This window comes from Alligator mississippiensis, chromosome 15 (genome assembly GCF_030867095.1).
Source record: "Alligator mississippiensis isolate rAllMis1 chromosome 15, rAllMis1, whole genome shotgun sequence".
In the NCBI taxonomy this organism is placed as follows: domain Eukaryota; kingdom Metazoa; phylum Chordata; order Crocodylia; family Alligatoridae; genus Alligator; species Alligator mississippiensis.
In genome coordinates this window covers 37210018-37225046 of record NC_081838.1, presented here as the reverse complement: position 1 = coordinate 37225046, position 15029 = coordinate 37210018, and the positions used below count along the sequence as shown (strand labels likewise).

The following is a 15029-nucleotide window of genomic DNA, read 5'->3' as shown; positions in this document are numbered from 1 at the left end:
AAAACCCATGCCAAAAAAAAGCCAGGTGGCACATGTGGCAGCAGTCAATAATGATGCACCAACTCAAGAAGGATGGAAAGCCCATAATGACCAAATGTGGTGGTGACTCTAAAGGTACAAGAAAGGCAAAGGCAATCACTGCAGATCATACTGAGACTACCAGGAGATCAAGACACTGATCCAGCAAAGCATGTCAGCATGTGCTTAATTTCTAGATCTCCACAGGCCCCAGATCCAGTCCCATTTTTCCTGGCAAAACTCCCAGCAAAGAAGTCTCCTGCAGTGCTTAAAGATGTGCCAAGTTCTGTTAGCTGATTTACAATGAGGGAAGGTACTCAGAGCAGCCTCAATCTCAAAGTAGTTTCACAGTTAAGTCTGCAAATTCCTCTCACTGAAGAAGGAACAATAGAAAGCTAATGACCACTGAAGCAGAAGGTACTCAGCTAACTCTGGCAATTAAAAGAAAGACCAGTTCTAACTGGCAAACAAAGCTAAGTAATTCTTAATTAGCAGAAATCTCCCTAAAATAAAAAAAAAAACATTTGATTTTCACATCTAAGGATCTTTATGCTAAAGATAAAAAAGGGCTTTAAAAATACCCTTAAATAAATTTTGCAGTAGCACCATGAACAGAAATGGGTTCATGGTGAACATTTTGTTTTGTTAAGGTAACCTGCAAGCATATCACTACATGCATATGTAAAAATACCAAATTAATGTTTTGTGAAAATTTCATCTTTCCATAATTTTTTTTGAGGAACCCTGTTTCAGTCCATGATCTATTTGCATGTTCACTGACAGTAGATCCAGACAATGCATGGATACCAAATAATTCAAGATGAGACTGCCAATAAAGCTGAAACGAGTCAGGCACACAATTTACTGGGACCTGAAATATCCAATTAAGGCTTAGAAAAACACAGTCTTATTTTACAAATGTGTTCCTTACTCCCTTCACAAATTATTCATATACCGATTCAGTTTTTAGAAGGTTTCTTGGGCACATGTGACTTATTGGACGTGTTTGATAGAAATATATCTTCCCCTATGGATTGTTCATAATCGATTTTCTGTAAAAAATACTTCAAGCATTTGCACCCGTTATGCTGTATGACCAGTCACCAACATCACACGGTCCTGCAAGTCAGTAAGGGAACAACAGCAAACAGAAGAGCTTGAAGTCATCACAGGAAATGGTTAAATCTCTCTTACAGTTTTAATGCTTCTGTCACGAACCACTGTGAAAGTATATGTTTGTGGAGACTTTACTTTTCATAAATGCTTCCAGCATTAATCCCACCTCAAGTGTAATCCTAGCACTATTGAAGTCAGTGGGATGATGCCATGGACTTCAATGAGGGTAGGATGATGTACACAAACTGGTATGTTGATAGGAGAAAATGAGTTGTCCAACTCCCACTGAATTTCAATAGCTTTTAAGTGTCTAATCCCCTTAGGCTTCCTTTAAAATCTCAACACATTCATACAAATAAAAACGTTGCCATGATTCTTTGTGAAAACAGCCCTATGCTTGCTCCAATGCTAGTAGCAAGTAGGAGACAGTGAACATCATTCAAATGACAAGTATCTGATGGTAGATTAGAGACACGCTAAGGTGATTAAAACCATTGAATTGGCCTTTACAACCCTGCATGAGTTAATGAGGGCCTGCCTGCACTGCCCCCGTGCCATGTCTACAAATGCTGCCAAGAATCATATGCCACCACCTGGCTCCTGCTTTGTATGTGCCAAATCACAGAAAGGAGGCAACAGAGCAACCTTAGAATAGTGCCCGGCACTGCCCTTGGTTTCTCTGCCATGGGCACGCTTATTGGCACGCTCTAAACGTGATGCTAGCTCCTACTTTAGTTCAGTTCTGGAATTTGGTGAATGTTGAGCACATACAAGTGGGACAGACATGCTTCACAGCAGTGGTACCAAATGAGGAATGGAGATAACGTACACATGCCTTAAGGGCCTGAACCCACATTTAAAGCTTCCTAGACTACAGAGAAACATAAGTTGGGAGAAAAAAAATCTAAATTTTAACCTAAATTTAATATGGATTATTCTCATTTTTGCCTTTGGTTAGGACTCCTTATGATTTAAGTTTTCAATGTTTTTATTGCCATAATGAGGATCAGAAACTTATGCTATTATAAAGTAAAGATGAACTTTTACTTCAATCACAAAAGAACCATAAAATAGCATGAGGCAGTGAAATAAATAAATGGAAAGACAAATAAAGAAATAAAGCAGCCAGATCTCACCTCCTCCTGCTTCCTTTCAACCATGAAAATACTTGTCTTCTTAAACAATGCGTTCTTCAAAATACCAAAGGGCTTCCACACACAGACAATACTAAACACTAAAATTCTGCAATACTAAACACTTAAATACTAAACACTGCAAAACTGCAATACTAAACACTAACATTCTGCAATATTAAATTCAAAATAAGACAGACACTCAAAAATCATTCAATAAGAAGAGCTCTAACACTGGGCCAAAGTGGAGAAAATTCAGGTTTTGGAAACAAACCAAGGATATCCAGGTGTAGGTAACAGATTTACATGAAACCAGTAGGCTATCACAGTTTGCCGGCACCAGCCACTTCATAATTGCTCCTAGATGTTTAATCAGTGCTCCACTGCCACTGGCAAAGGGTAACTTTATCTATGTCCTTGTCAAACTGTAAAACACTAAGGATACAAAATAGAGATGTACATCATATAGACTTTATATTCTCCTTCGAGAATTTATGTACCATTACTTTCCCTTAATTTTTTTTTCAGCTTAACATTTAAATGATGTGGAATCAGTGATCACTAAACAAGACCACTTTGTATGCTACACGGTTAAGGTCTTTGACATATAGGTTCTGTTAAATATATGCCAAAACACTGATAAATGATTACATTTATGCCCTGACTTCTAATTAAATGTTTGGAGTCGGCAGCTGCTGAACCGCATTTCCAAACCAGTAACAGATTCGTACATGTCATTAGATACAACGAGACTAGATCTTCAAAACACAAGGAGTCAAATATGCCAGCATTCAAATAGATACTTAGTGTGATCAGACGTTTGCATACACATAATGACATTCATGGAAAATGTATGGGGTAATAAATGAAAAGTAACGCTTCTCAGTAAACACTTCTTATCCATCCCTGACACATGACTTTAGTTCTTCAAGCCTGAAAGGTAGCAAATTCAAACCTCGCCAGGAAATTCTTTTTTATCCTCTCTCTCTCATTTGGCCCATAGAGCTCATGGTGACAACAGCTCTCAAAGGCGGAGGGCCAGATTTTAAAAGAATCAAGTTGTTAAAAATGCAGACAGGCACTTAAATACCATTTTCAAAATAAAAAGTATAGAAGGAATAAAAAGCTCTTAAGCATCAGGATATAATACCACCTCAAATGTTTTAGAATTAAGAGAAAACTTTTACAGAAAGAGGAGACCAGCGTAGTTCATAGAAAGGGGGTCTATAGATAGGCTGCAGGACACAGACTGACCCTAGGAATGATCTGGTGATCCAGCATCAGTGTGTGTGACTTAGTGTCACCATACAGGGTCTCCCCAATTCTTGGCCGAGGAATAAGCATTTGTGGAATGGAGAAATGAAGGCATCACAGGGAACTGAAAGCACTAAAAGGGGAAAAAAAATATCATAACTAGATATGGCAGAAAGGACACTTTCCAAGAAGAAGAAATATTTTCTAGGGAAGCCTTCCAGAGCCCCTCATCTAGCTGATGAAAATTTTCACAAGAATGCAACTATTCGGTTAAACGAAGGCTTAAATGTCTTTCTGAATCAGAGCCTCACATGATCCCAATGCTCCTGTATCTGATGAGAAATTTAATCTCACAACATCCTGTAAGGTAACAAAGTGTGATAATCATCCTCTGTTGATGGGAAACTAACACCACGCTGCGTGTTATTCAAGGCAGAAGGCACGGCAGTAGGGCTCCTTATAGCTTAAGTCATTCAGAGAGTCACAAGCTGTTGTAGGCTAGTCTGCTTCCTTAGATGCTGTGAATGGACTTGAAGAGAGGGTGGGGACTACTAAATAGAAAGATATAAGGTCATTTGTAGGCAACCGCCGATCCTCTGGATCATGGTGTATGCCCAAGAGGTTGTCAGGTGATGGATGAATCCACTTGTACCTAGTCTTGAGACCATCACACTGAGACACTTCCAAGGGAGGTGGTGCTGTCCCCTTCCTTGGAGGTATTTAAAAGGAGATTGGACAGGCACCTGGTTGGGGTCATCTGACCCCAGCACTCAATCCTTCCCAGGGCAGGGGTTGGACTCGATGATCTAATAGGTCCCTTCCAACCCTAACAACTATGAAACTATGAACCATGAGACCTAAGGCATACACCTTGGTCAGAGTATGGAGGTGTGGAGGCTGCCCAAAATGTACCACCCCCACTTTAGACCACTGAGATGGAATCCAAAGGCCAGACCAAGTCCAGATGTTCAGTGCCTCGATGGCTGTAGCTTCTGCCAGGGAGCAACAGATCAGACCTGCTGCTGACTGCCTAATCCCTCAGTAAGGGTATGTTTTTGTCAGGGTGAGCTCCCGTAGCCTTTCTCCAACCAAGAAGTACCCACAAGGCCGTAGGGGCTAGGGTTTTGAGATGCCCCATATTTGCCTTCCTCTGGAGGTTGGAACATTGTGGTATTTTATAGGAGCTATCCCACCACATGTGATCCCATCGTGTTGCCATCAGGCCCTCCACTTGGATGTAGTTTATCATCACACCGATGATGGGGAAAGAGGGGCGGAAAGCAGGGGCTCTGCTGAGAGATGACGGTGAGTTGAAAGGATCAAAGGATAAACAAAGGAGTTAACCCATCCAGAGATAATAGGGGTTATAAAAGCCATGCCAGTTAATGAGATAAGACTCCATAACCTCTGTTGAGACTTATCACTATTCAGTTTGATTTGTTGTTCCACAATTTGATAGTCTGGTTGCTTTTTAAAGTTTTGTTGTTAAAGAGCAGCTACTCTAATGTCACTGACTGAATTTCCGGAAAGGTTTTCTGCCATAGGCTTTTGTGTCTTTTTAGAAGTGATATCAACTTGGTGTCCATTCAGTCTTTCATACAGGGACTGCCCCTTGCCTTCTGCCTGATCCCAAGAGATTTAAGTGTTGTATCCAAAAATCACAGAGGGAGTAAGTGTATACAGATTTTTTTAATCATGATCATCAAAAAATGGTACTCTTTTTCCTACACTAAGAATTTCAACTTTTGCCAATAAATTGCAACATCTGAAAAATGTAAGGCCAAAAATTTGAAAAAAATGGTGTCCAGGTATTTTCTTCTCTTGCCAATGAACAAAAAGCATTTTTGAAGAATGAGAACACTTTCCATGAGAATTCTAGTTTAATCCAAAACCTAGCTTTCTCTTTGAAAGGCTTTTTTTACAGCATTTTCAGCTAGCCTGACCCAAGATCAGCTGCTTTAACTACAAGTTTATTTTACCACACTTGAACCTTGGATAACTATGTCTGAATGCTTTCACATGGCAATCACTTCTGCTAGCAGAAAGCAGAACATTATAACAGTCAGAAGGTAGATCAAAGATACCACAGAGACCTTCTGAAAAGATATATGCATGCATTCCAATTCAAACTTAGGTTTTGCTATGTTATTGTTCTCATTATGTTAATACCATAATTGCTGCCATTTTTTACATAATCTTGCAGCTTTTATCAAAAAGAGGAGCAAAATTTAGCTTACATACGATAGGTTAAGTTTTCAAGGCAGAAAGCAGGAGATACAGTTTATTTGTGAACAAGCTGTGCTAGAGAACTATGGGGTAATGCCATTCATTAAATCCTCATTAAGTTTGGGGAGCCAGCCTTTTAAATCATAATTAGACAATACCAAAACAAACATCCCCTACCCTAGTCTGTCAAGGATGCGACTTCTGTAGATACATTATGATCAGTTTTGTACAATACAATTGCTAGTACATTAATAATCGGATAGTTTGCTTAATAGGATGGTGCTTATTATTGATAGAATTACTAACAGTTACAAGGCTTGGAGAAAAAGTAGTAGTTAATGATCCCTTGCTTTTTAAAAATTAATATACATAAAATGATGCAATTTATCAACTTCCTTATTGCACCCCTTTTTTTAGTCCTCTCTCCTCATCTCCTTTAGTTTACCATGTTCTTCCTCTACCTGCCTTCTTTGGCATATCATTGATGGTAATGCTACTTGTACCCATAGTGGAGTTATGTGGGTTTTTGAAATAGCATTACTACTACTTATTTGGCCCACTAAACTGTCTATAGATTAGGGCCAGATTTATGAAGTCATTTAGATGCAAATAACTTCCTACTGGGATTTGCAAAAATGCCTGAGTAGGACAGGAAGCTCCCCCATTGAAATGAGGTGCACTTGTAAATGCCACTGGATGTCTATCAGCATCTGGAGATACCTATTTGAAGGTCTGGCCTCTGGCTCTTAAATAGGATTTTTCAGCCATAGATCTTGATGTGTTTTATAATGGAAAATAAACATTGGCCTCTCCATTTTAGAAATGGAAACAGGTATAGAGAGGGAAATTGTGTATCCAAATTCACACACACGGGTTGGTGGGCACAGCCGGGAACATAAGACAAATATCCTGACTCTTCTCTTATGGCATAGACAGGTGTAATGTTTGTAGCACTTCAAGTGCTTTAGAAGTACTCTAAAAAAGGGAGAGATGGGCCATACACAATAGTACAGTGATAGAAATAAGCCAGGAGTGTGGCAATTATCATCTTGGATTAAGTAAAAATAATGCTTAAATGCTTCATTGTGAAGTGCTGCTGCATTCACCGCATTAGTACTGACTCCTAGAATATGCTTACATTAACACTACATAGTGTCTGTCTGTGACATACTAATAAAACAACCCCAACAGAGCACTATGCCTCAGAGCACCAACAGGTTCACACTTTCCATCCAGTTCCCAGGACGCAGGCCTCCACTACAACACTCACTACCATCGTTCACTACGATCATCCACTACAAAATTCACTACAATCATCCACTACAAAATTCACTACAACTCACTACCATGGTGAACATTCACTGGGAAACTTTCATTCCTCCCCTACTCCACAGGACAGAAGTACCATAGATGGAGATCTGTGGATCCTGGTGGTCCCTTTTCTGGTTCCAGCACAGGCAAGGCTTTGAGACAGAGAATTAGACATTCTTAGACAAAACCTAAGTGGACAAAGTTACTCTTGGAGTATGCATAGAGTTAATGCCATACTTTAGAAAGCAGGTGAGGGCAGGGTGGCAGGATGCATTTTTGTGGGATTTTTTCAGCAGAGTACATTTCATTTCTGAGAAATAGGCAGCGGCTCAAGCACAATACATTCTTGTAGAAAGTCTGAATCCGTTTCAGCTGAGACCTTCCTAGTCACCTCAGTGGGAATCTCCTACTTTGGGGAGCTGGACTCAGGAGTATGGAATCTGTTGGCACACTGATATAGATACGATTGATATAAGCTACATATTCCAGGGGTGGGCAAAATGTGACCCATGGAACAGATCCAGCCTGCAAGCAGGCATCCAGGTGGTGGCACACGCAGCAGGTCCTGGGCAAGCTGTGCTTGGGCCCCATACTGTGCTGGCAGGCAGCGCCTAGGGCCTGCAAGGCTGGATTTCATCTCCCAGAAGTAGCCCTGCCAGCCCACACAGCAGCAGCAGAGGCTGGCGCCCAAAAACGGCTTGTCCAGGGCTTGCCACATTGAGCTGGGTGGGCAGGTGGGGATGCTTTCACCCAAAATACCCCCTGGCACCAGCAGAGGGTGGAGCTGGAGCCTAAGCCTGAGGATGGTTCATCCAGATTCTACCTGGGGTGAAGTCTGGCTGTGGGCCTCCACGCTGTCCCATCCCACCCTGCCATAGGGCCACAGGGTTGGGATATGTGTGTGCATGTGCATGCGTTCCAGGGGCCCTTATGTCAGGGTGGAGGCCTGTGGCCAGACTACATCCCCTCTGGGGCATCCTCTGTGGGCAGAGGCTGAATGAACTGTGCTTAGGCTTGGGCTCCAACTCCGGCCTCTCTTCAACAACATGGGGATGCTGGGTGGAAGCAGTCCCACCTGTCCACCTGGCTCTGGCTTTATATCACAGCCCATGCTGTGAAGTCACGTAGCACCTCTCCCCTACTGCTGGCAGCTACCTGGGCCATCTACCAGGGGTAGCAGGTAATTGCCAGGTGCCCCAATTGGTGCAGGGGAGCAGATATCCCTGAACCACAGCTGGTGCCAGGGGAAGAGGCCCCACACTCACTTGCCTGGCCCAGCCCAGCCTGACTCGGCTCGGTTGTACATTCCTGCTGTGGATGCTGCCAGCAAGTGCTGGCTCCCAGCTCTGGGATAGGGGCTTGGGGGTCCTACAGCCCTGAGTGGGCTCCTGCTTCTGCTCCCACTAGCCCTGGCTCAGCTGCAGGGAATTCTTGTGTGCGTGGGTGCATAGGCTTTTCCACATGCATGAGAGAGCATGTGTGTGTGGCCCTCAACAGCTCATCAAAACTGGTTAAGTAGCCCTCCAGTACAAATAATTGCATCCCTGGGGGCCCAGCTTTGACATACTCCTTCCTCACAGGTACCCTGAAGATCCCGCCTTGAACCAGACCGCTGGCCTTGGTGCTAAAAACAACTACTTGGAAAGCATGTGATAATATGTGACCTAGCGTTAGGGAGCTAGGGTCACTTGGGTAAGAAGCCAGATTCACACCAATATTTTGGGCCCTACAAATGCAGACATGTGCTATGTGACATTCACAAAACCTACTAAGCATGCCTGGTGCCCAGCTCTTATGGATTTTCTTGATGCTCTATAAATCCCATAGGATACCTTCCTTGCCAGTCTTCATGCTACCTGCTATTTATCAAGAGATCAGCTGCTCACTCTTCTCGGCCCATGATACCAGCCTCCATTGCATTCTTGCTATTTTTTCAAAGAATAACCTTCCTGCTTTGACCCATGTCCTTTAGACAGACAACAGGTTTTCCATAAACACCTACAACACTGGACCTGTTCTTTTCCTTTAAATCTCTCCTTTGGTATAACTTGCACTCAACACAGCTAGGCCAATGGTAGGAGGAGACAGCTGTTTACTATAGTGACCAATTTGTTGGTAATGTTTCGTTGTTTCCTTCTCTTTCTATTATGTAGAGTGAAAGTGCATCTAACCATCTGGTACAGTCATTTTTCAGACATTCCCAGTGAAATGGGCATGACTGCATGCAGCAGATTTATTAGGTTCCTTTAAGAAAGCACCTTGAAGTCTCTGTGGACAAATGTTTGGGAAAGATTAAATGACAGTGGCCAGACCTTTAGCCGGTGTAAATCAGTACAAGAGCATGGAAGTCCAAGACAATCTAACACCAACTGAGCTTCCTGTGCAGTGGCAGAAATATTTGGTAGCATGGGCCATGTATTTCTACTAAGCAGGAAGGCAGAATTTGTGACTATTTTAATGGGGGAATGGTTAGACAGGGAACTGTGGGCCCTCTGAGCAGCTTGCTTTCAGTAAGGCAAGTATTTTGATTCCCTAGTTGCACTCCTATCTTGCCTTGAAAATGCAAAGACAGCAAAAAAGAGAGAGAGGGTCACATATTTAGCAAATGACAGTAATTCCCCAATGATGATAAAAAAGCAGCTTGTCTATCATTGGGCTCGTTTGGTGTTAGATTTTGAGACGCATTATCTTTGCAGAAAATAAAATGCAAATAAAGACTGAGGGAAAGAGAGGCCCTGTAAGCAACAGAAAGCCAGTCTCAGAGGCTGACAAACTTAACCAAAGTAGAAGAAAAAGTCGAGTGCCTGGTACTCTCTTGTCAATGAAGTCATTCACATGCCTCCAGCACAAAGCACAGGGGAGACGGATACCCTTCCAAAGTGACAGAAGAAACATCTGATTGCATTCATCCTTAGAAAGCTCTGAAATCGCTTCTCCCCACTTTGTTTCCTTCCCAGATAGATGCCCCAAGTGCCAGAACCCATGGTCACAAAGCCCTGACAGAACAGTAACTTGCTGTGTAGACTGTTTGTGAATGAAGGAAAGTTTTTGGAGAGTATATTGTGAATTGTAACAAACAAGAAATTGCAAGTGGGTTGTACAGAACTGCTAACATGGCACCAGATCCAGATCCTTACCTGTCACAGGGTTTCAATATAATTCAGTGGAATTGGCCCTGTGACCAATTCTCTGCTCTCTCTGGGACAGAGAGAGAGGAAAAAAATCCAGGGAAAGAGAAATGCTGAGGCTTTGGCATCCTCGGTTAACACAGCACTTCAGCCCACCAGGTAGATTGGTTTTCTACTGGCACTCTCTTAGATATTTGCAATAGATTCCTTTGAACTTATTTCAGTATAATCAGAGGGAAGGAATCATTTAAACCCAAGCATACCATATGCCACATAGGGAACAGGAGAATGTTTCTCCTTTTTCCCTAGGCCCAGATCCAACAAAGCACTCAAGGGGACTATACTTGTATATTTAAAAGTTAAGCTCATGCTTATGTGTTTGCTAGAGTGTGCAAACCCCTCTTTTTCTCTCTCTGCCTTCCCATTTTATCTTCTAAAAGGACCCATACACATTCTTCCTGCAGTCCTAGCAAAAATGACTCGCTTCCTTACTTTGATTCTAAGCTCTTTGGGCATTGTATTGTTCTGTGTTTGTATAGCAACAAAAAAATAAAATAAAATGAATTTCTGGTGCAAAATTGTGCATCCAAGGTGCTCTGTGGATAGTAGTGATTAAAACCAAGGTTTGATTACCCAACCAACCCTGTCAAGTCCAATCAACTTAAACTAGCAGTAATTGTAAGTCTTGAACACCCAGGTAAAAGGTTTTATGGACTTAGGCAAGCAATTCCAACAGACATCCAGAACCAAGTCTAGACTTTTTAATATGCTCCACTCATTGTAAAAAGGTTATTCATCCTGGAGATTTTATTACTTGAGACTTGCTCCCCCCACGTTGTGCAACACAGTGCAGATCCTACAGATCTCTCTCATCTATTTCTTTCAGGGCATAAAAAAGACAAATGTATAGGATGAAAGGACAAGAAAGAGCCAAAATAATACCTGTAAAATGAGACTTGTGCTAAAGGTAAAATGTCGTTTCTATTGTACTGACTCCAATTAGACAAAAATAAGACTTTTTTTTAAAGAAGTGTATGGCATGTGCCATGTTGATTTAGACTTGAGGATGTCAGGAACTCACTAATTGTGGTGCTGTGCAAGGCAAGAACTCCCAGGCTGCGGGCATCTATTAGCTTTCTGACATTGCACTATCATGATGAAGATCAGCAGCTGTGGTAGGGTAGCATGTGTTGCATCAGGTAAATTTTTCCTGGTTATTTTCAGCTGCGTGCCACTTATGCCACATATCGTATTCTGACAAGGTGTAATGCAACCAGACATGTCTTACAAACTCAAGGATAGAAAAGGGGTTTAAAAAAAAAAAAAAAAAAGGCTAGCATAAATCATGAAAACTTTTCGGGAGCCGAAATCTCATCAGCAGAACAGCAGTTCTCTCTATGATAGGGTCCAGTTTTGGCCAATACAGGCATGGCGGCATAGCCATTTTACAAATGCAGCATAATGCAGCAAAAAAATCAGCCCACAGATACACCCATTGGAGTGTATCCCACTGGAGCTCTAAGGAGCTCCAATCCCAATTCCTCTCATTTGAATCAGATAAAGTAGGAATGAGTCCTACTCTCCTGTCACATCAGGTTTGCATCAACACATGTAATTCCACTGATGGCCATTTAAGTTTGTACTGGTGAGGTGAGAGGAAAATCAAGTCCAATATCTTCTAAGACACAACTAGATTTACAAATCTGGGGAGAACATACTCATTTCCCTAGAAGAACTGAGTTTCAAGGTCTGACATGGTGCTGGAGAGAGGCCTGCTTCCTCTGCAATAACATTTTTACTAAAGGATCATTAATTACAACAAGGAAAACAAACATACAAAAATACTATAATATTTTTTTCAAAAAACAATGATAATTAGCTTATTTCAGAAATCCACAACCTTCTTATTCTTGAATTCAGCCCGTCTTTGCTTCTGACTATAGACACATTTTATGGGACACAAACTGGCCCAGCTCTGCTGGCATCCACTGAAGCCGAATGGCACAGCTTCATTAAAACCATTTTATACCCCGCTGAAAATCAGGCCTGTATCTCTATCCATCTATCAGTGGTGTTTCTGAGCCATGGCAGCCCTCACCATTTTATGAATACATCCAGAAATTAAGGTTCAGTTTGAGATCCCCCTAGCGACCTCTGCTCCTCAGCTCTCCTATCTTTGGCGGTTTGGCAATATATTTGGCGTAATTTAAAAAGCATCATCCCATTCATTGGACAAAATCCTGCATATTATGCAGATTCCTAGATGATAATACGTTAGCACACTTTAGTGACTGAGACCGATTTTAAATTATATAGTCCACTACTGTACATTTAACATTTTGAGGTAAACACTGCCAATAAAGACTGAAAAAGTCCAACTCAAACAATAAGCTCCTCAGTAGCCTTTCCCCCCACCTACAAACAGTAAATCATTTCATGTTAGTAGTTTTAAGCCATAAAAAATGCAAATAAGGCATTTTGTGCTGAAACTTGATGGCTATTGAGAACTATACCTCCGTGCAACTTAATTTGTAAAGAACATGGATTGCCAAGAGGGCTTGCAATATAAAAATAGATAACAGTAAGTAATTTAGCAGCTTATTGGTAGTCTTGCATTTTCAATCTAACTGGAGCTTATTTTTTTTTTTTTTCTCAATGTGTGGCACCTAAGATAGGAAGCTATTTGCGGGAAATTGAAGTGTAAGCTGAAGTGCTGTTGCAATACATCTCAGGAGTTCAACTATGGTATACTTTAATCTTTACTTTTCATTTGTTTTAACATTTATTACAGCAGGGTGTGATCAGGCATTAGGAAGGCAACATTTAGTATTTTCCAAGAACCTAAGTAAACCTGAGCAAAGAGCACTTGCACTGCAATAATCCCAAATAATACCTTTGGCAATTCTGAGATACACTGGAAATAATCACTCTCTGTTCACATATAATGTCACAAACAAAAAGAGCTTCAGCACGTCCTTATCGCTGGGAGATGGGTCACCGAGTCCTGGAAGCAGCACTACCACAACCTATTTTTATGATGCTTATTGGGTTCCCGATTTTCACAATGTAAATAAACATTTACATTGATGCAAAGTTAACAGGGATCATTTGAAACTGCTGGATGATAGTAATTAAAACGCTGAGATCCCAGAACCAGAACTTACCCAGAATAGAGGTGGCTTTGGGTATTCTTCAATCCACTGAGCCCAGGGCCACAAACCAGTGATAAAAAAAGTCTTAGCTTGTTGACACCTCCCTCTTCCCACAAGATTTTGCTGTTCTCACTGAAGTAGGTGGTGTGACTTCTTTGGGAAGTGATGGCAGAGAGTGTTCCTTCTTATCCTCCATCTTCAGGAAAGAAATTAAAATGGTGCTATTGAGAGCTTATGTGGTCTTATCCAGCTCTCTTCCATTAAAGCCTGTCAGTCAATCACACTTTTTGTGCTATCAATGTCAATTAGACATTGACATGGTTTTCTGGAAGAGAACTCAGTCTCTTGGGAGAAAAAGTCTATGTATTGCTTCCTGATGATCAGGATCCAGTGTTTTGTACTGCATGCTCTTCCAAGCAAAAACTGCAATTGAAATCCTGGTTCAAAAAAGGATCCTCTCAAGCTGGGATGGTTAAGATACATCAGCTTCTGCAACTCATGCCATGCAAGGGAATGATTCGACAGCCCAAATGACCATGTGACTGGGACAGGTGTCACCACAAGCCCACAGCAAGGCTCTGCCTTGTACTTCTGGATCTGTGCTGGGATGCGTTAACTGCTCAGTCTCGGTTACATAAAGCAGATTGTTCATAACACCTAAGAATAAAATCAGAGAACTTTTTCACCCTTCAATTCAAAATTCAAATGAATCACCACTAAAAAAATGCAAAGTGTTTTAGACAGTTAATGCACCAAATAAATGCATCCACAACTGCTTATTAGCCTCAGTGCCATTTAAAATATAAGACAGATAAAGAACAGCAGGCTAAACGCTTCAGCAGTCCGATGCATTCCGGCTCAGAACTAATTAGCCGGTGTCAAGATGCAACCGGAGATTTTTCCTGCTAGGAATTATTAAAACAGTAGTTCTTCTCGGCACGTCTAGATGTATTGAAAGAGCCATGGATATTCATAAAACGACTTCTGAAATTTCATGTTTCTACATTCTTATTTACTAACTGCTTCCATAGCTATCAAAACTATGAATGTCAGTCTTGGCAGTTTTCCCCTAAAACAGCAGGCTCCCATCCATAAGACCTTCTTTCGCCATCAGAGCAACACCAACCTGCTTTTGCCACTGCAGAGAGGCAACCGGAAAGTCTGTATAGAATATAGCCATACTTTCTGCTGGTTGCCATGACCCTAATAAAAGCCAGTGCCTCCCAGGGTGCATCTCATGCCCTCCTCACACAGCTGCCTCACTGAAACCAGCCAGAAGCGCTACAAGTGGAGATGCACCCTGGAGTCTTCCCTCTGATAGCTGCTGTCTGCCAGCAGCAGGTTTATAGGGTAGACAACCACTTTGAAGAACAGTCACTACTGTCACTTCCTCTCACAGTCACCACTGCTTCTGTTGCTTTCAGCTACTGGCGCTAACCCTCCAACACACATGCAGTGATACACCCAGGTGCAACCCAGATCCTAACCTTTATATTTGCAATAAGTCGCAGGGAGAATCCTGATTAATCTACCTGGTTTCATTTTGACTCAGGCCATACTGTCCAACTGCTTGCCTTGGCAGTAGTTCTTTACTGTTTCTCTAGTAAGGAGAAAAGTTGCTGTAAAAGAAGAGGGGGAAACCGTTCTCCCTTTCTACAGAGGGCAGGACGTGAAACCACAGCGTTAAATTA

At 41.8% G+C, this 15029-nt stretch overlaps 1 long non-coding RNA gene across 3 annotated transcripts in view; it reads right to left on the bottom strand.

Moving 5' to 3' along the window:
* Positions 1-11477: 11477 nt before the first annotated feature.
* The window catches only part of LOC132245640 (uncharacterized), a 28106-nt gene continuing 24554 nt past the window's right edge, over positions 11478-15029 (bottom strand). For all 3 annotated transcript variants that reach the window (XR_009457344.1, XR_009457346.1, XR_009457345.1), the window contains one exon: positions 11478-13995. This is a non-coding gene — a long non-coding RNA (uncharacterized LOC132245640). The remainder of the gene's footprint in view (positions 13996-15029) is intronic.